At 44.3% G+C, this 24667-nt stretch overlaps 1 long non-coding RNA gene across 1 annotated transcript in view; it reads left to right on the top strand.

The window, feature by feature from the left end:
* The first annotated feature begins 2434 nt into the window (after positions 1 to 2434).
* The window catches only part of LOC134356407 (uncharacterized), a 34537-nt gene continuing 12304 nt past the window's right edge, over positions 2435 to 24667 (top strand). The window contains exon 1 of the long non-coding RNA XR_010020345.1: positions 2435 to 2592. This is a non-coding gene — a long non-coding RNA (uncharacterized LOC134356407). The remainder of the gene's footprint in view (positions 2593 to 24667) is intronic.

The raw sequence follows: 24667 nt of genomic DNA on the forward strand, positions 1-24667 counted from the left end.
ACCATACATTTCCCAACACTGTATTCCATCTGCCACTTCTTTGCCCCAATCTGTCTATGTCCTTCTGCAGCCTCTCTGCTATCGCAACACGACCTGCCCCTGCACCTCTCTTATCATCTGCACACATGGGCAGAACGCCATCAATGTTGTCATCCAAATCATTGACATGCTTAAAAAAAGCTGTCCAAATACAGATTTTGTGCTTTTTTGTTGGCTTTGACTTCTCTTGCCAGCCACGGTTGTGTCATCCTGTTTTCGGTATACGTCTATTTCTCCTTTTTTCCATTTACCTTTCTGGTTTCCCTCTTTCTCTTCTCCTTACCTACCCATCACCTTTCTGTGGTACCCATCTCCCCTCCCTTTCATCCATGGTCTGTTAGAGTGATTTGGGGGTTTAGGTCATTTAGTAGTAGTAGTAGTAGTAGTAGTAGTAGTCATACTTTATTGATCCCGGGGGAAACTGGTTTTCGTTACAGTTGCACCATAAATAATAAATGGTAATAGAACCTTAAATAGTTAATAGTAATATGTAAATTATGCCAGTAGATTATGAAATAAGTCCAGGACCAGCCTATCAGCTCAAGATGTCTGACCCTCCAAGGGAGGAGTTGTAAAGTTTGATGGCCACAGGCAGGAATGACTTCCCATGACGCTCTGTGCTGCATCTTGGTGGAATGAGTCTCTGGCTGAATGTACTCCTGTGTCCAACCAGTACATTATGTAGTGGATGGGAGACATTGTCCAAGATGGCATGCAACTTAGACAGCATCCTCTTTTCAGACACCAACTTCAGAGAGTCCAGTTCCATCCCCACAACATCACTGGTCTTACGGATGAGTTTGTTGATTCTGTTAGTGTCTGCAACCCTCAGTCTGCTGCCCCAGCACACAACAGCAAACATGATAGCACTGGCCACCACAGACTTGTAGAACATCCTCAGCATCATCCGGCAGATGTTAAAGGACCTCAGTCTCCTCAGGAAATAGAGACGGCTCTGACCCTTTTTGTAGACAGCCTCAGTGTTCTTAGACCAGTCCAGTTTATTGTCAATTCGCATCCCCAGGTATTTGTAATCCTCCACCATGTCCACACTGACCCCCTGGATGGAAACAGGGGTCACCGGTACCTTAGCTCTCCTCAGGTCTACCACCAGCTCCTTAGTCTTTTTCACATTAAGCTGCAGATAATTCTGCTTACACCATGTGACAAAGTTTCCTACCATAGCCCTGTACTCAGCCTCATCTCCCTTGCTGATGCATCCAACTATGGCAGAGTCATCCGAAAACTTCTGAAGATGACAAGACTCTGTGCAGTAGTTGAAGTGCGAGGTGTAAATGGTGAAGAGAAAGGGAGACAAGACTGTGGAGTGCTCCCTGTGGAGCCCCAGTGCTGCTGATCACTCTGTCGGACACACAGTGTTGCAAGCACACGTACTGTGGTCTGCCAGTCAGGTAATCAAGAATCCATGATACCAGGGAAGCATCCACCTGCATCGCTGTCAGCTTCTCCCCCAGCAGAGCAGGGCGGATGGTGTTAAACGCATTGAAGAAGTCAAAAAACATGACATACGTGACATACATTTAGCAAATGGCTTTGGCTACCAGTCTTCTGCCTTCGAATATGTGTTGTGGATTTAATTTGGAACAATGGATTCCTAAGAGCTGTGAATCCCAGTCCAGAGGATGCTGGCATCTATGGTATGGATGATACGACTCAGGAGGTGTGAAGTTTGTACATAGTTTCAAAAGAAAGCATTGTCTATACTTTGTAAATATGAAATTGTCCTTTGTGTTTAGCATGTAAAATAACAAGCCCCATAGACCTCTCCACTGAAAGCGTCTCCATATGATGCCTGCAAAACAAGGCACTTGTTTTGTCGAATAAAGAAGCTGCTTTGTATCGCCCAGTAATTTTCTCCGGCGATTTCACTCACACAATAACATGGTCTACGGTCCTCTCTTATTAGAAACCTTCTTCAGCCCTTTACCTTTTGCATCTATGCCTCTCCAGCTTGCTTCATCCCTCCTCCTCCATCCAGCACGCACCCTTCACCTGGTTTTCCCTATCACCTGTCAGATTGTGTTCCTCAACTACCCGCCCACCCCGCACCTTATTCTGGCTTCTTCCCGCTCCCATTCCGGTCCTGTTTATTCCCCTCCATAGGTGCTGCCTGACCTGGGAGCTCCTGCAGCAGTCGTGTGCATGTCTGCTGCGCTGACTCAGCGCGGGGCCATCACCCCTCCGTGTGAGCGTCTGTAACAGACCGCGGGCTCAATGACCCGAGTTCCTTCTGTTACTCATTCATACACCGTCCGACCAGCCGCCGCTCTCCGCCCACTTTGTGACGCGCGTGACGTCACCCATGCAAGCCCCGCCCACCCAGGCGGGGTGCTCCGGCCCATTTCCGGCTTCTGACTGCGCCCGGCTGCTCTGCTGCTCCGCTGCTCCGCTGCTCCGGTTGCAGTTCACAGCGCTGACCGTCTTTGCTCGATTCCTGTAATGGTCCACTCGGTTTGCCGCCGTGTTGTTGCGCCAGAGGGCTTCTGTTTACGCTTGCAGCGTGACATGTGGTTAACACAGCAGATGTGAGCGGTAACTAGAATGCTTAGAGTTACGTCTGCCTTCTCATTCTTTAATCAGTTGTGGGTAGATGCAATGATTAAAAGAAGCACATCGGTTGTCAATTCAAGTCTAAAGCATACCGTTTCAACCGGGGCTGGCGGTGTTTTAAGGAAACAGAATCACATAATAAATAGCTTGGCGTTGGGGGTGGGGGGCAGAATGTGTCAACGGGGCAGAGTCACTGCAGTCGTGATCACAAAGAATAATTTCACTCCAACACCAACATCAACATATAAAACCGGTTTCCCAATGTTCCGAGCAACGGACCGTAACACCTAGGTCCACGTAGCCCGAATAATACGCGCTGTATGGTAACAATAGCTACCCGTCATAGGGAGGAGTAATTTGGAGGCTTTGTCAGAGGAATGAAACTGGCTAAATGCAGAAAGTGATATGCCTACAGTTCAGCATTTCCTCTCCAACCTTCCCTTATTCTGTTTCTTTAAAACGTTCTCAGCTTAATAACCAAACTATGGTGAAGGGTCTCGACGTGAAAAGTCCACTGTCCATCTCCCTCCTTCAGATGCTGCCGAACTCACTGAGCTGCTCCCGCATTTTGTGAGCGCGTTTCTCTCCAGTTCCAGCATATTCGGTATCTTGTGTTTCTGTCTTAGTTTAACCCATCCAATCTTTTCCTCCTTATTTTGCCTCAGTCCCCCCTCTCTTTCTCTCACTCTCTCCTGGAACTTGCAAGATTAACTGGGACCACAGCAATACTGAATGCTGGGGCAGTTGGCTGGACTTATTGTATGTTATCAAAGAATCTTGCAAATGTCTCCAGATGTGCTGTGGTGAGCATTCTGACTGTCTGCGTCGCCACTTGGTATGGAGTCTCCAGTGCACAGGACTGAAAGAGGTTGGAGTTCGTTGCAGACTTGAAGATTGCCAGGTGCATCATGGCCACACGACATTTTAAAAACGCCGTGCATCGGGAAGGTGGCATCGCATCGATCATTAAGGAATGTCACCATTGAGGACATTGCTGTCTTGTTATCATCATCAGAGAGGAGTGACAGGAGCCTGAAATTTAGGAACAGTTGTTTCCTCTCTGCCATCAGATTTCTGAATGGTCCATGAACCGATGACCCCTACCCTGCCAATCTTCTGCTGTATTTATTTACATATTCATTTTTATGTCAAATACTGCTGCCACAAGACAACACATTTCATGATATTTGTCAGGAATAATAAAACGGAGTCTGATTCTGAGTAAAAAAAAGTGGTTAAAATTGTGACACAGTGGTCTTCAGATCAGTGCCCTGGATGGAAATATGAAATAGCTCCCAGAAAGAATTAAAGTGCTTGTATGTATGGACTGGTTACACCCCTAGTTGTGAAACAAGGCAGTTTGATACAGGTTACAGAATATGTCTGCTGAGTTCCTCCTGCACTTTGTATGTGTGTTGCTACACTTTAAACCTGGAGTCTCTGTTGTAATGTAGGAAACGTAGCAGCTGATTTGCAAACAGTGCATTTACACAGATAGCAAATTTGTGTACACAAACATTCAGATTTTAGTCCAATCTCAAACAAGAGAAAATCTGCAGATGCTGGAAATCCAAGCAACACACACAAAATGCTGAAGGGTTTTGGCCTGCTGACTTCCTCCAGCATTTTTTGTGACTCTGCTTTAGTGATGGAAATAATGGAATAGATTATTTGTCAATGCCCTCTCCCCATAACCTTTCACATCCTGACTTATCAAGAATCTATCCTCTGCCTTAGATACCCTCAATGACGTATCCTCCACAGCTGCCCATGGCAATGAATTCCACAGATTAAAAGTTCAAAGTACATACATGTCGCCACATACAACCCGGAGATTCTTTTCCCTGTGGGCATACCTAGCCACCCACTGACTAAAGTATTTGTTCTTCATCTCTTTTCTAAATGGATGTCCCTCTGTTCTGACGTTGTGTCCTTGGGTCCTAGACTCCCATACTCCAGGAAACATCTTCTCCACATCCATTCAAACAAGGCCTTTCAATATTTGAGAAGTTACAATTAGACCCCCCTCCCCCAACTACTTATTCTTCTAAACTCCAGTGAGTAAAGACCCTGAGCCATCAAACACTCCTCATATAAGAAGCCTTTCCAACCCAAAATCAATTTTGTGAACCTCCTTTGAACTTTCTGCAAGATAAGCAATATCCTTTCTGAGCTAAGAGGTCCAAAAACTGCTCACAATACTCCAAGTGAGGCCTCACCAGTGTTTTATATGGCCTCAACATTACATTATTGTTTTTATATTCTAGTCCTCTCATATTCAATGCTAACATTGCATTTGCTTTCCTCACCACTGACTTAACCTGTAAGTTAACTTTTAGGGAATCCTGCACGAGGCCTTCCAAGTCCCTTTGCAACTCAGATTTTTAAATTTTCTCCCCATTTAGAATATAGACTACATTTTTATTCCTTCTACCAAAGTGCATGACCATACAGTCCTTGACACTGCATTCCACCTGCCATTCCATAGTCTGTTCTCCGAAACTGTTATGTGTTTCTACAGCCTCCTTGTTTCCTCAACACTACCTGCTCCTCCAACTATTTTCATATTGTCCGCAGACTTTGGCCACAAAGCCATAGATTCCATCATCCAAGTCACTGACATGCAATGCAAAAATAAGCAGTCCTGTGGAACACCACTAGTCACAGGCAGCCAAACAGAAAAGGCTCCATTTATTCTCAGTCGCTGCCTCCTGCCTGTCAGCCATTCCTCTGTCCTAGCCAGTATCTTTCGTACGCTGACAATGTCCTTTTATATATCTCCAGCCCACAAACATCAATACCCACCCTTCTGACTCTAATTAATAATTTTGGTAGTTTCTTAGGCTTCTGTATTAATTGGGATAAGAGTGAACTAATGCCAGTCACTGCAGTGGTTAATACAACGTATTTACAGTCCATTCCCTTTAAAATAACTTATGATATTTTTTCCTATCTTGGTGTGACTATTGCAAAACACGCAGATGACCTTTTGCAAGTGAATTGGTGAAACAAAGTTGAGCAGGTTAAACGCAATATTGACTTTTGGAAAACCCTTCCAATTTCTTTGGTGGGTTAACGCAATCAAGATGATTGTACTGCCACGATTTCTTCATCTTTTCCAGTCAATTCCATGTTTTATTCCTCTGTCATATTTTAAGCAATTGGATTCAATTATTATACCCTTCATTTGGAATTATATAGCCATTAGAATTACTAAAAAAACACTTGTCAAAGCTCAAGGAAGCAGGTGGTTTTGCCCTACCGGACGTTAAAATGTATTACTGGGCTGCCCACCTATCCATTCTTGCATGGTGGAAAAAAGGCCTAGCCTCTACCTCAGACTCGTGCCCAGCACGATTACTCATAAAGCGAGTGCTTTGTAAGAAGACTTCCTTACCAGCTCTCCTTAATAACCCCACTGCAGTTAATAAGTCACATTTTAGCAACAGCTTCATAGTTGGCAGCACTATAAGAATTTGGAAGCAGATTCAACTACACATTATGGCCCAAAAAACTTATATTGATACTCCAATTTGTGACAATCATTCCTTTTTGCCTGTACTGAATGATACTGTTTTTTCTACCTGGAAACAGAGAAGCATCTGTAGTGTAGGTAACCTATATATTAATGGAAACTTCATCTCATTTGCGCAGTTACAAGCAGTTTACAATATCCCTGCATCTAGTTTTTTTAGATATTTACAAATTCGAGATTATGTTAGGAAATATATACCTGACTTTGAAGTTTTAGACAAACATGAGTCCCTGGAGGCAATAAATAAATTTGATCCTGTTACTCATAGTGCAGTATCCTATTTTTATCAGATCCTACATAATGGGGCTCGCGTGAATACTGCAGGTCTTAAACAGGCATGGGTGGATGAATTGGATATAGAACTGACAGAGGAGGTCTGGGATGAGTGTTTAAAAGAGTATACATGATTGTTCGGTCAACGTCAGACACAGACTTATACAGTTTAAAACACTACATAGACTCCATTATTCCAAAGAAAAGTTGCACAGTTTCTACCCTGATGTTTCACCAGTTTGTAATAGGTGTAAATCTGTGAACAGTAACTTGTCACATTCATTCTGGTCATGTTGTAAGCTTTATGCATATTGGAAAAGTATTTTTCACTGTTTCTCTGAGGCTTTTGGGAAGCGGTGGGAAGCAGACCCGCTCATAGCCATCCTCGGAGAAACAGGCTCCCCATCTTCAGCCAATATGTATCAAAAAAAATGGCTGCATTGTTTGGAATGGTGATAGCTAAGAAGTTAATCCTGCAAATGCGGAAAATGGACTCTGTGCCTACGTACGATCTGTGGCTGAGAGAACTGGCAAATACTTCACATTTGGAGAGACTGAGACTATGTAATGAGGACAGAGGGGACATCTGTGAAAGGATATGGGGCCCTGTATTGGACTTTCTCACGGGGTGAGGGCTGAGGTTTTCTGGTGCGGTGTATGCTTACTTCTCCCTTTACTTTCTTCCTTTTGCTGCTCAATATTTAATTTGATTTTGTTATGTTTGTAGTTTTTGTGGATGTGCTGTATTTTTTTGTTTGTCATAAATAAAAAAAAATAAAAAATATTAGAAACAAAGCTTTTCTCTCACTCTGTCTCAGATAGACACACTCACACATTGATCCAAGTCCTTCTGGAATTACATTGCTTCCTCAGCACTCCCCACTCCTCCACCTACCTTTGTATCATCTGCAAGCTTTGCCACTAAGCCATCAGTTCCACTATCCAAATTACTGGCAATGTGAAAGTAACAGCCCCAATACTCTCCTCTACGGAACATCACTAGTCACTAGCAGCCAACGAGAAAAGGCCCCCTTTATTCCCACTCTTTGCCTCCTGCCAATCAGCCAATCCTCTATCCATGCTAGTATCATGGATAATACCATGGGCTATTATCTTGCTAAGCAGTCTCATGTGTGGCTTTTGTGAAAAGCCTGTTAAAAATCCAAGTACACAACATCCACCAATTCTCCTTTGTCTATTCTGCTTATTATTTCCTCAAAGAATTCCAACAAGACAAGACTTTCCCTTAAGAAAACTATGCTGACTATGGTCCATTTTATCATGTGCCTCCAAGTAACGCAAAATGTCATCCTTTATCGACTCCAACATCTTCCCAACCACTTAAGTTGGGAAAACTGGCTTATAATTTATTTATGTTTGCCTCCCTCCCTTCTTGAGGAGTGGAGTGACATTTATAATTTTCCAGTCCTCCGGAACCATGATGCCAGAATCCATTCATTCTTGAAAGAGCATTGCTAATGCCTTCACCACCTCATCATCTACCTCTTTCAGAAACTTTGGGTGTAGTCCATCTTGTCCAGGTGACACTTAATAACGTCAGACCTTTTAGCTTCCTAAGCACCTTCTCTTTAGTTATAGAAACTGCACTCACTCCTGCCCCCTGAAATTCTAGGAATTCCAGTATACTGCTAGTGTGTTCCATAGTGAAGACTTATTCCGTTCATCCACCATTTCCCTGAACCCTATTACTACCTCTCCAAGGATATTTTCCAGCGTCCAATACCTACTCTCGCCTCTCTTTTACACTTACGTCTGTACAAACCGTTGGCTAGCTTATATTTGTGTACCACCCGTTCCTTCTTTTTTACCACTTTAGTTGCATCCTGTTGGTATTTAAAAGCTTTCCAATCCTCTAACTTTCCACCACATGTTGCTGTATTATATGCCCTCTCTTTGGGATTTATGACTTCCCTTGTCAGCCTCAATTGCATCATCCTGCCTTTAGAATACTTCTCCTTTGGGATCCTGCCTCTACTGGATTGCTTCCAGAAATTCCGGCTATTATTTCTCTGCCGTCATACTGCTTGTTTTCCTTTCCAATCAATTTTGGCCAGCTCCTCTCTCAAGCCTCTGTAATCTTCCTTACTCCACTGCAATACTGATTTTAGCTTCTCCTTCTTAAATTGCAGCGTGAATTCTATAACATTATCATCACTAAGGATTTCTTTACCTCAACCTCCCCAGTCGCATCCGTTTCACTACACAGCACGCAGTCCCAGTCCAGAATAGCTGACCTCTTAGTGGGCTCAACTACACGCTTCTCTAAAAAGCCATCTTGTAGGCATTCATAATTTTTCTCTCTTGGGATCTAAAATCAACACCAAATTGATTTCTAAATCTACTTGTCTAAATGAAATTCCTCATGGCTATCATAACCCTGCCCTTTGACATGCTTTTTCTATCACCCATTGTACGTTGCAGCCCAATTCCTGGTTACTGTCGTATATAACTCCTATCAGGTTCCCTAACTTTATTCATCAAAGTTGCTGGTGAACGCAGCAGGCCAAGCAGCATCTATAGGAAGAGGCGCAGTCGACGTTTCAGGCCGAGACCCTTCGTCAGGACTAACTGAAGGAAGAGCCCTCTTCCTTCAATTAGTCCTGACGAAGGGTCTCGGCCTGAAACGTCGACTGCGCCTCTTCCTATAGATGCTGCTTGGCCTGCTGCATTCACCAGCAACTTTGATGTGTGTTGCTTGAATTTCCAGCATCTGCAGAATTCCTGTTGTTTGCCCTAACTTTATTCACTAGGATCTTGCATCATCTGATTCCATGCCACCTCTTTCTAAGGATTTAATTTCATGTTGTACCAACAGGCCACTCTACCCTCTCTGCCTACATGCCTGTCCTTTTGATACAATGTGTATCCTTAGATGTCAAGCTCTCAGCAATGATCTTCTTTCATCCATGACTGGAGTACTGCGCAGACGCAACAGAGGTGTTCTCTCGCAAGTCCGGCAAAGAGCTTTAAAAAACACCCAGTATCTATGCAGGAGAGCTGTGGCTGAGCAGAGCGGCTGTAGTCGGAGTAGTCTAGCCAGGGGGATAGGAACCGGTATAGAGCTGAGGATGAAAAAGCAGGTTTACAAGTAGGTGTAACATGAATCTAAGGAAGGACAAGTCAATCACTGGGTACAAATGCAGACAGAGCAAAGAATTAAATTGTACCACAGAGGCAAAGCTCAGAAGGGCGAATAATACAGGACTGAAGGTGCTGTATTTAAATGTGCATAGCATTTGGAATAAGGAGGACAAACTTGTGGTGCAATTCGAGATTAGTTGGTATGACACTGTGGGCGACACTGAGTAATTTTTATAGATGCACCATAGAAAGCATTATTCTAGGGTGCATCACAACCTGGTATGGAAGTTGGCCTGTCCAAGAATGAAAGAAGCTGCAGAAGATCGTGAACACGGTGCAGCACATCACACAAATCAATATTCTGTCCGTGGACTCACTTTACACCGCACACTGTCAGAGCAGTGCTGCCAGGATAATCAAGGACACGACCCACCCAACCAACAGACTTTTCATCCCTCTTCCCTCCGGGTTCAGGAGCTTGAAGACTCGTACGGCCAGATTTGGGAGCAGCTTCTTTCCAACTGTGATAAGACTGCTGAACGGATCCTGATCCAGATCTGGGCCATACCCTCCAATTATCCAGACTTGCCTCTTGGTTTTTTTGCACTACCTTACTTTCCATTTTTCTATTTTCTATTTATGATATATAATTTAAATTTTTAATATTTACTAATTTTAACTATTTATAATATCTTTAATATGTAATATTTGTAATCCAGGGAGTGTGAAGCACAGAAATAAATATTGCTGTGATGATTGTACGTTCTAGTACCAATTGTTTGGCGACAAAAAAGTATAAAGTATAAAAGTATAATGGCTGAAAGAAGGCCATAGTTGGGAGCTTAACATCAAAGTGTATACATTTTATCAAAAGGCATAGGCTCTGTTGGTAAGAGATGGAATTACTTCTTCAGAAAGAGGTGATGTAGGGTCACAGAATGTTGAATTAATGTGGGTGGCGTTCAGAAACTGCAAGGGTGAAAAAACCATTATGGGAATCATATTTAAGGCCTTCAAAAATAGCCAAGATGTGGTGTTGAGATTGCAAAGGGAGCTGGAAAAGGCATGTAATAAGAGTAATGTCACATTTGTAATGGGGGGGCTTCAATATGCAAGGGGATTGGGTAAATCAGGTTGGTGTCCGATCACAAGAGAGGGAATTTGTTCACGAACAAGAGAAAATCTACAGTATTCTTTTCCTAGCTGCCTGGCCTGCTGACTTCCTCCAGCATTTTGTTTGAGAGAATTTGTTGAGTGCCTACAAGATGGCCTTTTAGAGCTGCTTGTGCTTGAGCCGACTCGGGGAAAGCTGATCTTAGATTGGGTTGTGTAATAACGCAGATCTTATTAGAGTGCTTAATGTAAAGGAATCCTTAGGAGGCAGTGATCATAATATGATTGAATTCATACTGCAATTTGAGAGGGAGAACCATTGCTCGTACATATCAGTATCACAGTGGAATAAAGGGAATTACCGAGGCATGAGAGAGGAACTTGTCCAGGTGGATTGAAGGAGGATACTGGCAAGGATGACGTCAGAGCAGAGATGGAAGAAGTTTCTGGGAATAGTTCGCAAGGCGCAGGATAGATATGTCCCACAGAGGAAGTAGTTCTCAAATGGCAGGGGTAGGCAACCGTGGTTGACAAAGGAAGGTAAGGACTGCGTAACAGCCAAGGAAAGGGCATATAAGGCAGCAAAAGTGTGTGGGAAGTTGGATGATTGGGAAGCTTTTAAAATCCAACAAAAGGGAACTAAAAAGCTAAGAGAAGGGAAAAGATGAAATATGAGCGCAAACTAGCCGATTATATGAAGCTGGATACCAAAAATCTTTTCAGTTATATAACGAGTAAAGGGAAGTGAGAGTTGATATTGGACCACTGGAAAACGATGCTGGCGAGGTAGTAATGGGGGACAAAGAAATGGCAGATGAGCTTAATGGGTACTTTGCATCTGTCTTCACTGTGGAAGACACTGGCAGTGTGGTAGAACTCCGTGAGCGTCAGGGAGCAGGAGCAAGTGTCATTTCCGTTACAAAGGAAAAAGTGCCAGGCAAACTCAAAGGTCTTAAGTTGGATAAGTCACCTGGACAAGATGGACGCAAAAACAAGAGAAAATCTGCAGATGTTGGAAATCCGAGCAACACACACACACACACACACACACACACAAAATGCTAGAGGAACTCAGCAGGCCAGGCAGCATCAATTGAAAAGAGTACCCTCAGTGTTTTGGGCTGAGACCCTCCAGCAGGACTGGAGAAGAAAAGCTGAGGAGCAGATTTAAAAAGTGGGGGAGGGGAGAGAGAAACACAGGGTGATAGGTGAATCCTGAAGGGGAAGGGTGAAGTAAGAGTTGGGAAGTTGATTGGTGAAAGGGATACAGACTGGAGAAGTGGGAGACTGATGGAAGAGGACAGAAGGCCACGGAAGGAAGAAAGTGGGGAAGAGAAGCACGTGGTTGAAGAGCCAGAGGGCTGCAGATATCACAGAGGGGCAGCAGCCAGAGCCTTTCTGCGTCCATATCCAGAGCCCTGAGACAGGTTGCTGAAGAGATAACAGATGCATAGGTCATGATCTTTCAAGAATCATTTGATTCTGGCATGGTCCCAGAGGACTGGAAGATTGAACATGTCACTCTATTTTTTAAGAAGGGAGGAAGGCGAAAGAAAGGAAATTATAGGCCGGTTAGCCTAACCTCAGTGGTTGAGGGTCTATTATCACAGATGAGGTTTTGGGGTACTTGGAGACGAATAATAAAATAAGTCAAAGTCAGTATGGTTTCTGTAAAGGGTAATCTTGCCTGGCAAAGCTGTTAGAATTCTTTGAGGAAGTAACTAGCAACATGTCATTTCCTTGGATTTTCAGAAGGCGTTGAATAAAGTGCCACACATGAGGCTTCTTAAGATAAAATCCTTGCAGGAAACATACTGGCATGGATAGAGGAATGGCTGACAGGCAGGAGGCAGTGAGTGGGAATAAATAGGGCCTTTTCTGGTTGGCTGCCAGGGACTAGTGATGTTCCTCAGGGGTCAGTATTGGGACCGCTACTTTTCACATTGTTTGTCAGTGATTTGGATAATGGAATTGATGGCTTTGTGGCAAAGTTTGCAGATGACACAAAGATAAGTGGAGGGGTAGGTAGTCCTCAGCAAGCAATGCAATTTCAGTAGGACTGTTGTGTGCTGGGGCAGCAGGCTGAGGGTAGCAGACACCAACAGAATCAACAAACTCATTCGTAAAGCCAGTGATGTTGTGGGGATGGAACCGGACTCTCTCACGGTGGTGTCTGAAAAGAGGATGCTGTCTAAGTTGCATGCCATCTTGGACAATGTCTCCCATCCACTACATAATGTACTGGGTGGGCACAGGAGTACATTCAGCCAGAGACTCATTCCACCGAGATGCAACACAGAGCGTCATAGGAAGTCATTCCTGCCTGTGGCCATCAAACTTTACAACTCCTCCCTTCGAGGGTCAGACACCCTGAGCCAATAGGCTGGTCCTGGACTTATTTCATAATTTACTGGCATAATTTACTATTTAACTATTTATGGTTCTATTACTATTTATTATTTATGGAGGAACTGTAACGAAAACCAATTTCCCCCGGGATTAATAAAGTATGACTACTACAACTACTACTACTACTAGACAAATTGGAAGAATGGGCAAAAATGTGGTAGATGGAATACAGTGTTGAGAAATGCATGATAATGCATTTTGGTAAAAGCAGCAATAGTGAGGACTATTATGTAAATGAGAAGAAGGTTCAGACATCAGAGCTGCAGGGGGACTTGAGAGTTCTTGTGAAAGACTCAGAAGATTCATTTACAAGTTGAGTCTGTGGTAAAGAAGGTAAATGGAATGTTGGCATTTCTTTCAAGGGGAATATAACATAAAAGCAAGAAGATAGTGCTGAGCCTTTATAAGACATTAGTCAGGCTGCACTTGGAGTATCGTCAACAGCTTTGGACCCCCATTGTCATTTGAGAGAGTCCAGAGGAGGTTCTAGAGGATGATTCTGAGAATGAAGGGGTAACATATGAGAAGTGTTGATCAGCTTTGGACCTCTACTCACTGGAGCTTGGTAGGTTGTATGCGGATCTCATTGAAACCTATCGGATGTTGAAAGGACTAGTTAGGTGGTTGTGGCGAGGATGCTTCCTATGGTGAGAGTCTCTAGAACTAGAGGACACAGCCTTAAAATTGAGGGGTAACTTTTTAGAACAGAAGTAAGGGTGAATTCTTTTAGTCAGAGATTTTTGAATATATGGAGTGCTCTGCCACAGACTGCCAAGTGCATGGGAATATTTAAAGTGGAAGTTGATCATTTCCTGATTGGTCAGGGCATCAAAGGATATGGTGAGAAGGCAGGTGTATGGGGTTGAATGGGATCCAGTATCAGCCATGATAGAGTGGTGTAGCAGACTTGATGGGCCAAATGGTCTAACTTTGCCCCTATGTCTTATGGTCTTACGGACTCAATGATGCCCACAGTGTCATACCTGCCAATCTCTAACTGCTACAAGGTCATCTACCTTATTATGTATATGACATATATTCAAGAATATCACCTTCAGTCATGTATCTGTGACCTTTTCTGACTTTGTCCCCCTATAACACTGCAATTCATTCCACTGACTGCAATTTTGCCCTATCATCGGCCTGTCCTTCTTCACTGTCTCACTACACACTGCTCCTGTTTGCACACCAAGTACCCCATCGTCAACCCTTTCACTTAATTTCCCATCCCCCGCCAAATTAGTTTAAGCACTCCCCAACAGTTCTCGCACACCTGCCCTCAAGTATATTGTTCTCCCTCAGATTCTACTGTAACTAGTCCATTTTGTACAGGTCGTATATTCCCCAGAAGAGCTCCGAATGATCCAGAAATCTGAAACCTTGCTCTGTGCATCAGTACCTCAGCTATCTGCCAAATAATCCTTTTTTTAGGTTTCTACCTAACTTCTTTAATTCTGTCCTTAGGGCCTTCTCCTGTTTCCTACCAAAACTTTGATGCCAATATGTACCAAGACTTCTGGCTGCTCACCCTCCCCTTTTAGATTGTTGTGGACCTGATCTGAGAGATCCCTGACCCTGGCACCTGGGAGGCAACATACCATCTGGGTGCCTCTATCTAACAGAATTGTCAGGCAAGATTTTCCATTAACAAAACCATACCAACTTTTGCCCATTTTATCATGTGCCTCCAGATACCCCAAAACTTCATCCTTACATATGAACAAGATGTTCCCACCACTGAAGTCAGGCTTACTAGCCTATAATTTCCTTTTTTCTATCTCCTTCCATTCTTGAAGAGTGGGGTGACACCTCATTGACTTTGTCAGTCAGGAGCTGATGCTGGGTGCACTTCCTGCAGATGTAGTTGTCAAGGAGACCGTTAGGTACCCTGAGATCCCACGACTCACAAGAAGACCATTCCACTGCACGAGGTACCATCCTGCCCACAATTGCTAAGCGTCTAATTGTGCAAACCAATGTCCTAGCCTGTGTCTGTTCTCACCAAATCATGTTGAGCCAATGCCTCACCACTCTAACACTGTCCATTCATACAATGTTTGCTCTGCTCTCAAACCCTGCTTCGCTTTATTGGCCCTTGCTCAGTCACTCTAGTCACTGTTAACACAAGCAATCTGTCGCTCCACAGACGGCTCCCGCCAGGCTCCACTTGCTCTTTAAAACTGGCGCGTAAAGTCCACAAGGAATTGTCTCCAACTTGCTCTGTGACTTGCCACGTCCTTTCACCCCTCCTCTTTACTGCCACTTACCTTATTCAGTCATCTCTACTCACTCAGACCCTCTTACCCCTTACCCTCTCATCAACTACACCCATTAATTCCACTCAACATCCTTAACACTGCCCTTCACCGGCATCCCCCTTCCTCTCATCAAACTGCCTACCTGATACTTCTACCGCTTTTCTCACCATCCTCAGTCTCCTCAGCTCATGATCACCCTATCCCCAACTCTTTCATCATTGGGTGGCATCCGTTAGTCTTGCGAGACCATGGGTCTGCACCTGGAAAGTCTTCACTCTGCAGGGCGCAGGCCTGGGCAAGGTTGTATGGAAGACCGGCAGTTGTCCATGCTGCAAGTCTCCCCTCTCCACGGCACCGAAGTTGTCCAAGGGAAGGGTAAGGGGCCTATACAGATTGGCACCGGTGTCATCGCAGGAGTTGCCAGAATGAGGTTGAAGGCAATGTCGGACTGCCTTAGGGACTCCGGATGTGTCCTCAGGGTTTACTCCCGAAGCCTTTCCCATGAGTGGGTATGGCCGCAAGGCAGTGGAGGTTTGAAATCAGAGTTTTCCCTCTCTTAAATGGACTGCCTTCCCAGACTGACAAGTTCCATCTACCCAAAGCACTGGTTTTAAGGCACCAGGACCCGGCGTCGCCCCTTCTCCTGTCAGTAGAAACAGTTCCGCCGGGCTTAGAGGCGAAGCCACACGAGAAGGCCAGGAGTTGGACTTGGTTGTCAGAGGCTATCTGAGACGCATGCCATGAGGAGCACTCTTAGGTAGTGGGAGCTTGTACCCACTACCACTCCTCGGCTTGACAACCTTGGAACTTCTTCATCAGCTCCCTCAACAACTGCCATCATCCCGTCACCCCTCTCTCCTTTCCAGTCTGTAATCAGCTTCCATCATTCCCCATCACTAGGCCTCTGTCAGTAAAACTGCTCAGCCTCATCTGTCCTTTCCCCATTCCCATCCCTGCTGCCAGAATTCTGTGCTCAGGGCCTGTACCAATTAGTTTCACATTCATATAATCAGCAAACATCGCAAAATGTTGCCCTCTTTGCTCCTTTTTGAGATTGTGGCTTTACTGCTTGTACAGGCATTTTCCGTGTAAGACCATGAGAAACAGGAACAGAATTAGGCCAAATCGGCCTATTCAGTCAGCTCTGCCATTCCATCATGGCTGACTGATTATCCCTCTCAACCTATTCTCTTGCCCTTTCCCTATAATCTTTGCTTCACCCTTACTAATCAAGAACCTATCAACCCCTGCTTTAAGTATATCCAATGACATGGTCTCCACAGCCATTGGTGGCAATAAATTCCACTGATTCACCACCCTTTGGCTAAAGAAATTCCTCTTTGTTCTCAAAGGGCAACCTATTCTGAGGCAGTGCCCTCAGATCTTACAATTCCTCATTATGGGAAACATTCTCCACTCTATCTGGGCCTTTCAATATTTCATATGTTTAAATGAGATTCCCCCCACCCCCAATCCTCTAAACTCCAGTGAGTACAGACCCAGAACCATCAAACTCTCTTCGTATGTTCACTCTTTCATTCCCCGGGTCATTCAAATGAACCCCTTTTGAACCCTCTCAAATGCCAACACATCCTTTCTTGGATATGGGGTCTAAAACTGTTCAGAACTCTCCAAGTGTGATCTGAGCAATGCCTTATACAGCCTCAGCATTGCATCCTTGCTTTTATATTCTAGTCCTCTTGAAATGAATGCTAACATTGCATTTGCCTTCTTTACCATTGATTCAATCTACAAGTTACCCTTTAGGAAACCCTTCACAAAGTCTTTTTGCACTTCTAATTTCTGAATTGCCTCTCATTATCCAGTTCCCCGGGACCTGGTGGCATGAAGGTTATGTAATTGATCCAGCCACAATTTTGCTTGAACACCCATGACAACAATGAGTTCTACAAATGTAGTTTATCATCGGGGTATTCAGTTGTACGATTCATAACCCCTGATCCTTCAAAGCCTTTCCCCTGCCTGGAAACCATATTTCACGTGCACAACTGCCTGCAGGATTCAGAAGAAACTCAATTGCAAAGAAGTCCATTTGATGGGTTGCCCATACATCAATTTCTTTGACTCTGGCAGCCCATGGTGGGAGAATCGACCCTCCACCCTATGCAAAGCAGAAGCTCACCTTTCTCCTCAGACAGCCTCTCAGGGTGGAGGATCCGTTGATTCAGTTTGGTTCGGTGGGTCCTGAGGTTCCTCTGGATTCTGTGGACCACAGAGTGTGCCACAAGTGCGAGAAGTTGTCTAACCTTCCTGTCATTCACATGGGGGCTTCTGTGTGCATCCTCTGGAAGGTCTCCGAACTAGCCCAGATGCTGGAGTGGGCAAGGGCTGGAATCAGGGAGTCTGTGGGGACATTGTATTTTCACAAGGAGATTTTGAGTATATCCTTTAATTTATTCCTCTCTCCATCTGGTCATCTTCTCCAGCGGCAGAACTTGAAACAGAGTCAGAGTTATACAGCATGACATAGACCCTTCAGCTCAGCTGGGTTATGCTGCCAAGACAGTTTCCTTTTGCCAATGTCCCTCTACACCTTCCCTGTCCATGTGCTTGTGCAAGTACCTTTTAGATGATGTGAGGATACCGGCCTCAGACACAGCCTCTGGCAGCTCATTCATACATGGACCAAGCTCTAGTTCAAAATATTGCCCCTAAGCTTCCTCTTAAATTTCTTCCCTCTCACCAGAAACCTGTGACCTCTTGCTTTTTAAAAGGCTGTGTGCCTTCATCTTGTCTATGCCCCTCATGATTTTATGCACCTCATTCAGATCACCCCTCATTCTCCTACACTCGAGTGAATAAGATGCCAACCTGCTCAACCTCTCTCCATGTGACAACATCCCCACGAATCTCCTGTGCAGCATCGTGCCTGCTTTGTGCATCGTGGGGAAAACAACAGGGTCGACCGGGTGGAATTGGGGCCCCAGCGCTGGATGCCGCCCTGGGACAGGACATAAATGTTGGTTCACACCATGTTCACATTTCCAGCATGGTCAGCTTTTATTTCAGATTTCTAATTTCGCCTGTTTTCTTTTAGTTTTCACACATGGCATGCAGATGTTTCTGTTCCAGATTTAACTGCAATCTGTTCAGAACTGACAGTTTAGTTTATCATGCCTCATCAGGCAACATTTTACAATTTTCAGCATCAAATTTCATCTTCCACTCATTCACCCATTCAAACAGCCTGTCTATCTCTTCTTGAAGTCTATAATAACCCTGACAGTCCACCATCCATCAGTTCTGTGCTTTGTAGCCAGCTCCCAAACCATGAAATATTTGTTGGGAAGATTATTATTTCTAATGCTGATCTATGGGGAACTCTCAACTTCAGATTCAGATTTATTTATTTATTGCACATACAACAAAACATACACTAATATGCATTGTTTGTGTTAACAAGCAACACAACCTAAAGATGTGCAGGGCACAGCCCACAAGTGTCACCACACATTCTAGTATCAACATAGCGTTCCGACAAGGCTGGGCAAAACAACACCAAGCAAAATGAAACAAAATACAACCACCAACAAAACAGTAACACCACAACAAGCTGCTTTCCTACTTGCTAGCCACACACACACCTACTTGTGCACACAGACAGTCATCCAAATGCAGCATTGACCTCCAGGCCTCCAGCAGACTCTTTTGACTTGCAAATGATGGCATCTGATTTCCCCAGAGGACTTCAGATTCCTAGTCCCAGGCTTCTACTACTCAACATCTGATCGACATTTGACTTTAGATCTTCAGTATCACCCCAGGACTCGCAATGATACAATGCCAATCTCTAGTTCTTTATCTCCAGACTCACCAATGATGGGACCTGAACTCCAGACCTCAAACATTGGAATCAATGATCCTGAACTTCAGGCCTCAAACTCCAGACTCACTGACTCACCTACCTGGGGAGTTGGCAGTCTTCATGCCTCTTGTCCGTATGGAATCCAATCCTATGTCCTACTATCCTGAGGGCACTCCCAGAACCAATGGGCCATTAGCGCTCATCTTCATCCATAGTAGTTGCCATCCCAACATCCATTGATGTCTTTCATCCCGTTTCCACATTGCTGGCCTTCAAGCATGGAGAAGTGGCCTTAACTCCAAATATCCTCCAACCCATGTCCACATTGCTGGCCTTTGAGAGTGGAGTGGAAGGAAGACCTAGATCACTGGATGTCCTCCATCACCTATCTATGTTGCTGGTCTTCAAACACAGCATTTGGGGGAGAGGCCTAGACTCTGGTCTGATCTCTAACTCTTTAACATTCCAGTCCTAAATCCTAATCTGACCTCTAACTCCCCCTCCTTACTGACCTTAAACCCCTACCTGCTCCCTAACTCCCTTTATCTGCTCCTGAGATCATTCCTACAGATTTCAAAAGCAACTAATTCTTAGCTACAACCTTGTCGACACCAGAGGTTGGTACTATATTATCTAGAATTCTACTGTATACTGGTGAAAAAATGGCCCTTGATGACAAGATTCTCTTTTCCTATCATAAGCCAGTTTTGTTTCCATGCTGCTACAGACACATTTATTCCATGGACTTCTCAACCCTGTTATGAAGACCCTTATCAAACTCGCTTTGGAAGTCCATGTTCAACATTCATCACGTTTCCTTTTTGGCCTTTTGTGTCGCTTCATTGTCTCTCTCAAGTGAGAATCCACCTGGTGAATTCTTATTGACTGTAAGATGTAAGTTTCCTGAAGAATCATTAGAACATCTCCCACCCACCTTTCTCACTCCAGCTAAATCCAAGAATAAATCCACAGGGGTACCTATTGAATCTTAGATCTAGTTCTCCCTTTAAATTCACTTACTGATTTTTTTGCTTTTGACACTGTAGTACTTTGTTGAATTTGGAACTTTATTAGGAATGTTAGTTTTATACGTTAGTTTTACTCATATTTGGAGCCCTGGTCCACAGGGGTGATCCTACTCTGTGGAAGGACCAACAAACAGAGGGAGAACATGTAAAATGTCGGAGGTGCTTGTAATTGTGAGGCATCTGTGTCAACAGCAACACCACCACACTACTGAACGTTGAATTTCATAGTTTACTGTAGCTCATTATTTTTCAGACAAGAGCAGTTTGTAAACCCCCACTTGGACTCTGACTCAGAAGCCCTTGGTTTCAAGTCTATGTATTTCTGAAGGGATGAGCCTTTTCTGAAGATTTCCTTTGTTTGAGATTTAAACCAAACTTGATCTGATTCTGGATCAAATTTAAGAATGCCAGCCAAGGTGTCCTGACAAATGTCTCAACTTGGCCATTCTCTCACAGAGAACTTGCTATGCATAAATTATTGCCCTGTCACTTCAGTACCTTAGTGGAAATAAATCATCAGTTACAAGGAACATTTGAAGTTATCACAGAAAGCAAACACAATGCCATGCATTTTTAAGCACAAATAACAAATTATGACTCACTATCTTGCTGTCATAAGCCCCAGCACACTTCAGTTAGGCAGCAACGACAGCCAAGACCAAGGCACTTCTATCAAGGAATGCAGTTTGAGATCTGCCAGCATGAATCAAGCTTGGGTTGATAAAGGAGATCTAAAGAGATAAACTTCTTAGTAAAATTATTGCTAGAGGAGCTACAGAAAACTGTTAAGATAGGTGGTACAGCAAGTTGTAGATTAACAGTGAAGGGACATGGCGGAAGAGGAGAAATGGAGGTACAGAGGAGGGGAAGAAGGTCAAAGTGGAGGTGGAGGTGGTGGAGGGTGGAGGAGGAAAAGGTAGAGTTAGGGAGGGAGATAATTGAGGGAGGAGGAGATGGAGAGAGGGGGAGCTACAAAATTTGAGTATTATGGTGAAGGTAAAGGACAAGGTGTAAGAAGTCAAGGGGAGGTAGAGGAGGAGGTCAAGGTTGAAGTGAAGGGTAGAAAGTGGAGGGAGGGAGGAGGAAGTGAATAGTGATGGAGGTAAAGAAGAAAGTGGAAGAGGAGATCAAGTACGAGGGGAAGGAAGAGAAAGCAGATCAGGAGGTGATGGTGGGATGGAGGAGAGGGAGGTGGTGGTAGGGGGTGGAGGAGGTAAGGGAGCAGGATTGAGGGTCAAGTGGAGGAGAGGGAGGTATTAGAGGGTTGAGGAGGTAAGGATGCATGATTGAGGGGAAAGAAGGAGGGGGATGGTAGTAGGGGGTATAGGAGGTAAGGGAACATGATTGAGGGTGAAGAGGTGGAAAAGAAGGAAAGGGAGATGGTAGGAGTGAAGGAGGTAAGGGAGCAGAATTGAGGGTAAAGTTGGAGAGGGAAGTGTTGGGGAATTGGACAGGTAAGGAGACAGTATTGAGGGTGAATCGGAGGAAAGGAGAGCGAGGTGGTCATGGGGAGGAGGAGAAGGATGAGGAACTGATGAATAATCATGGTGGAGGAGATGGAAGTGAAGGTGGAAGATATGTTGGAGGATCTGATGGTGGAGGTGTGGGAGATGAGGCTGAGGTTCAGGAGGAGGCGGAGAAGGAGTGCAGAGGCCATTAGATCAGGTACTGCTGGTGACTGAGGAACAGTGATGAATATGGCAGTGACTCAGTGAAGAGTGGTGAGTGTGAGAGGGAGGCTAGAAGGCCGTTGGCTTTTCTGCTCATGGAACTGTAGTGATGGTATGGAAACTGGACACAGGTCCATGCCTCAGGATTCACCGAGGTCACTGCTCGCCTTTGTCCACCTCATGTTAACAGATCATTTCTCCTCCAGTTTAACCCACACTCAGGGGAACCACGATAATACCTTCAGGATCAGAGTATTGAGCATTGCCCTTGGGGAAACAAATAAAAGCATTGCGATGACTAAGCTCACAAACTGCTCTGCTTATTCAATGAGTAGCACTCGAAACCCAGCCATCAGTGGACATGAGGCAATGGAAACTTTGTGCATTAGAAATGACAGCTATTTTGATATAATTACTCAGAAACAACTTGCTCCTTGCGGAGTGGGCTGCTAGGTTGTGGTAACTCTAGCAGATTTGACCAGCTCGTAAAGCAGGTGTTTCGCAACAGTTATCGGCATGAGCCGCACAAGTGAGGGTTTACTGACAGGAGTTTGCAAGGCAGCGGTCAGAGGCTGAAGCAGTAAGAAACTGTTCCAGAGGAAATGTTTGTGGTTTGCAGACCCAGCCGAAATTGTGCATTGAAATTGCAAATGGAAGCTGCTGCTATGTGGTTAATTAGTTCAGATTGTGTTAGTTTCGCTCTTGTTCTGCAGTTTATCGGAGTAAACAACATGACCCCAACCAACTTTTATTTTTGGAAGGAACAGAAATGAAATTAAATAAATTGAACATTTCTGTATCATTCCCCTTCATGTAATACAAATGCCGCACAAGTAAGTTCATAGTGATTGACAGAAGGGCTTTGCTTAAAGTCACTGTGTCCTGGGTTAGAGACTTCAGTGATCTGGATTTTTGCACTGTTCTTAGTTTAATTGAATAGTACATTTCACCATTAATTTAGATTAGTCCTAGATTAGTTTAGTTGGCTCACCGTCATGGGCTGAAAGGCTTGTTCCTGCTCTGTACCATTGTAAATTCTATGTTCTGTGTGTTTCTGACAGTGTAGTAAAAGCTGGGGTCTGATGAAAGGATTCAGTGAGTTATTAATTTATGAAGCAACATATGGCCAGAAAGAGATGATGAACTGGGAACGAGGGGTCGGCTATGTTGTATTTGAAAGATCCAGCTGACCCACCTGTGGCACCATTGGTGATAAGTGGGAGTTGAAGCATGCAGTTAAAATGGAAGCATTACTGTCTCTGCCTGCAAGGAACCTGCAGCTTCCCCTGGAACCTGGCCTAAGAAGAAGTTGATACCTTGGGCCTGACTATAGAAACAAAAGCCAGGAATGAACCTGCTGACAATGCAGTGTTTATCTGTTGCAAACATTTGAGAACATAGGTTCTGACTTGATCTCTCTGATGGAAATTTCTGCATTGTTTGGCTCAGTTGCTCACACAACTGGTTCTCACTGAACATTCAGACAGGAGAGCAGCAGCACAGAAAGTGCCAGGCAGCAGCAGACACCACCCTCTCCCAGTCGGGTGTCTAGCTCCCGTCTGCCAACAGTCTGTGCTGTATATTGAAGACTTTGGGTTATTTTGCTGCTGAGCTGTGTGTCTGGATTTGGAGAGAATGGAATAAGACTTGAGAAGTTCTTTCCCTGCACGTTTTGTGGAGTAGGGTAGTGTTCATGTTACTGTGCACTCATGCTGTGAGAGAGTGGATTCTGTACATATTGTCAGAAATATAACTAACCTCAACTTCCAAAGGTGCATGTGGTTCAGAGCGTCCGGTCATCACATGAAGCTGTGCAGCACCAGCAAAACCCCTTTGACACATCCACACCCCACATACCGGACTGCCAAAAGTCATGGGCAACATGAAATAGGGGAAGGAAGCTTCTAGTTGACTCAGTATGCCATGTGTATGTGTCTGTATACACACACACACACACAAAGACAGACAGATGGACACACAAACACACATACACTTGCATGTGAGCGCTCAGAAATGCAGGTACAAATATACGTACACACACAGACTGTATGCACTCATAGACACATATGTATACTGTAAACACTCATAGTGCACATACAGTACCTTAAAAAGTATTCCGACCCCCACGAAGGGTGTCGGCCTGAAACGTCGACTGTACTCTTTTCCGTAGGTGCTGCCTGGTCTGTTGAGTTCCTCCAGCATTTTGTGTGTGTTCCCTCGATTTCCAGCATCTGTAGAATTTCTCTTGTGTGTGATTCACCCCCTCTTGGAAGTTTTCATGTTCTTTTGTTTCACAAGATTGAACCACAGTGGATTTAATTTGACTTTTTTGACACTGATCAACAGAAAAAAGACTCTTTCGCGTCAAAGTGAACACAGACCTCTACAAAGTGATCTAAATTAATTACAAATATAAAATACAAACTAATTGATTGCATAGGTATTCACCCCCTCTGATATGACACACCAAATCATCACTGCTGCAGCTAATTGGTTTTAGAAGTCACATAATTAATTAAATGGAGATCAGTTTTTGTTAGATGTGTATAGTCAAGGCATGTCAATTGATTGTAGTGAAAATACACCTGCATTTGGAAGGTCCAACAGCTGGTGAGTCAGAAACCTGAAGACAAAAGAACACTGCAAGCAATTCCACAGAAAGGTTATTGAAAAGCACCGCTCAGGAGACGGATACACGAACATTTCAAGTCACTGAATATCCCTTGGAGTATGGTTAAGTCAATCATCAAGAAATGGAAAGAATATGGCACAGTTGTAAATCTGCCTAGAGCAGGCCGTCCTAAAAAACTGAGTGACGGTGCAAGAAGGGGTTTAGTGAGAGA

This window comes from Mobula hypostoma, chromosome 14 (assembly GCF_963921235.1).
Source record: "Mobula hypostoma chromosome 14, sMobHyp1.1, whole genome shotgun sequence".
NCBI lineage: Eukaryota > Metazoa > Chordata > Chondrichthyes > Myliobatiformes > Myliobatidae > Mobula > Mobula hypostoma.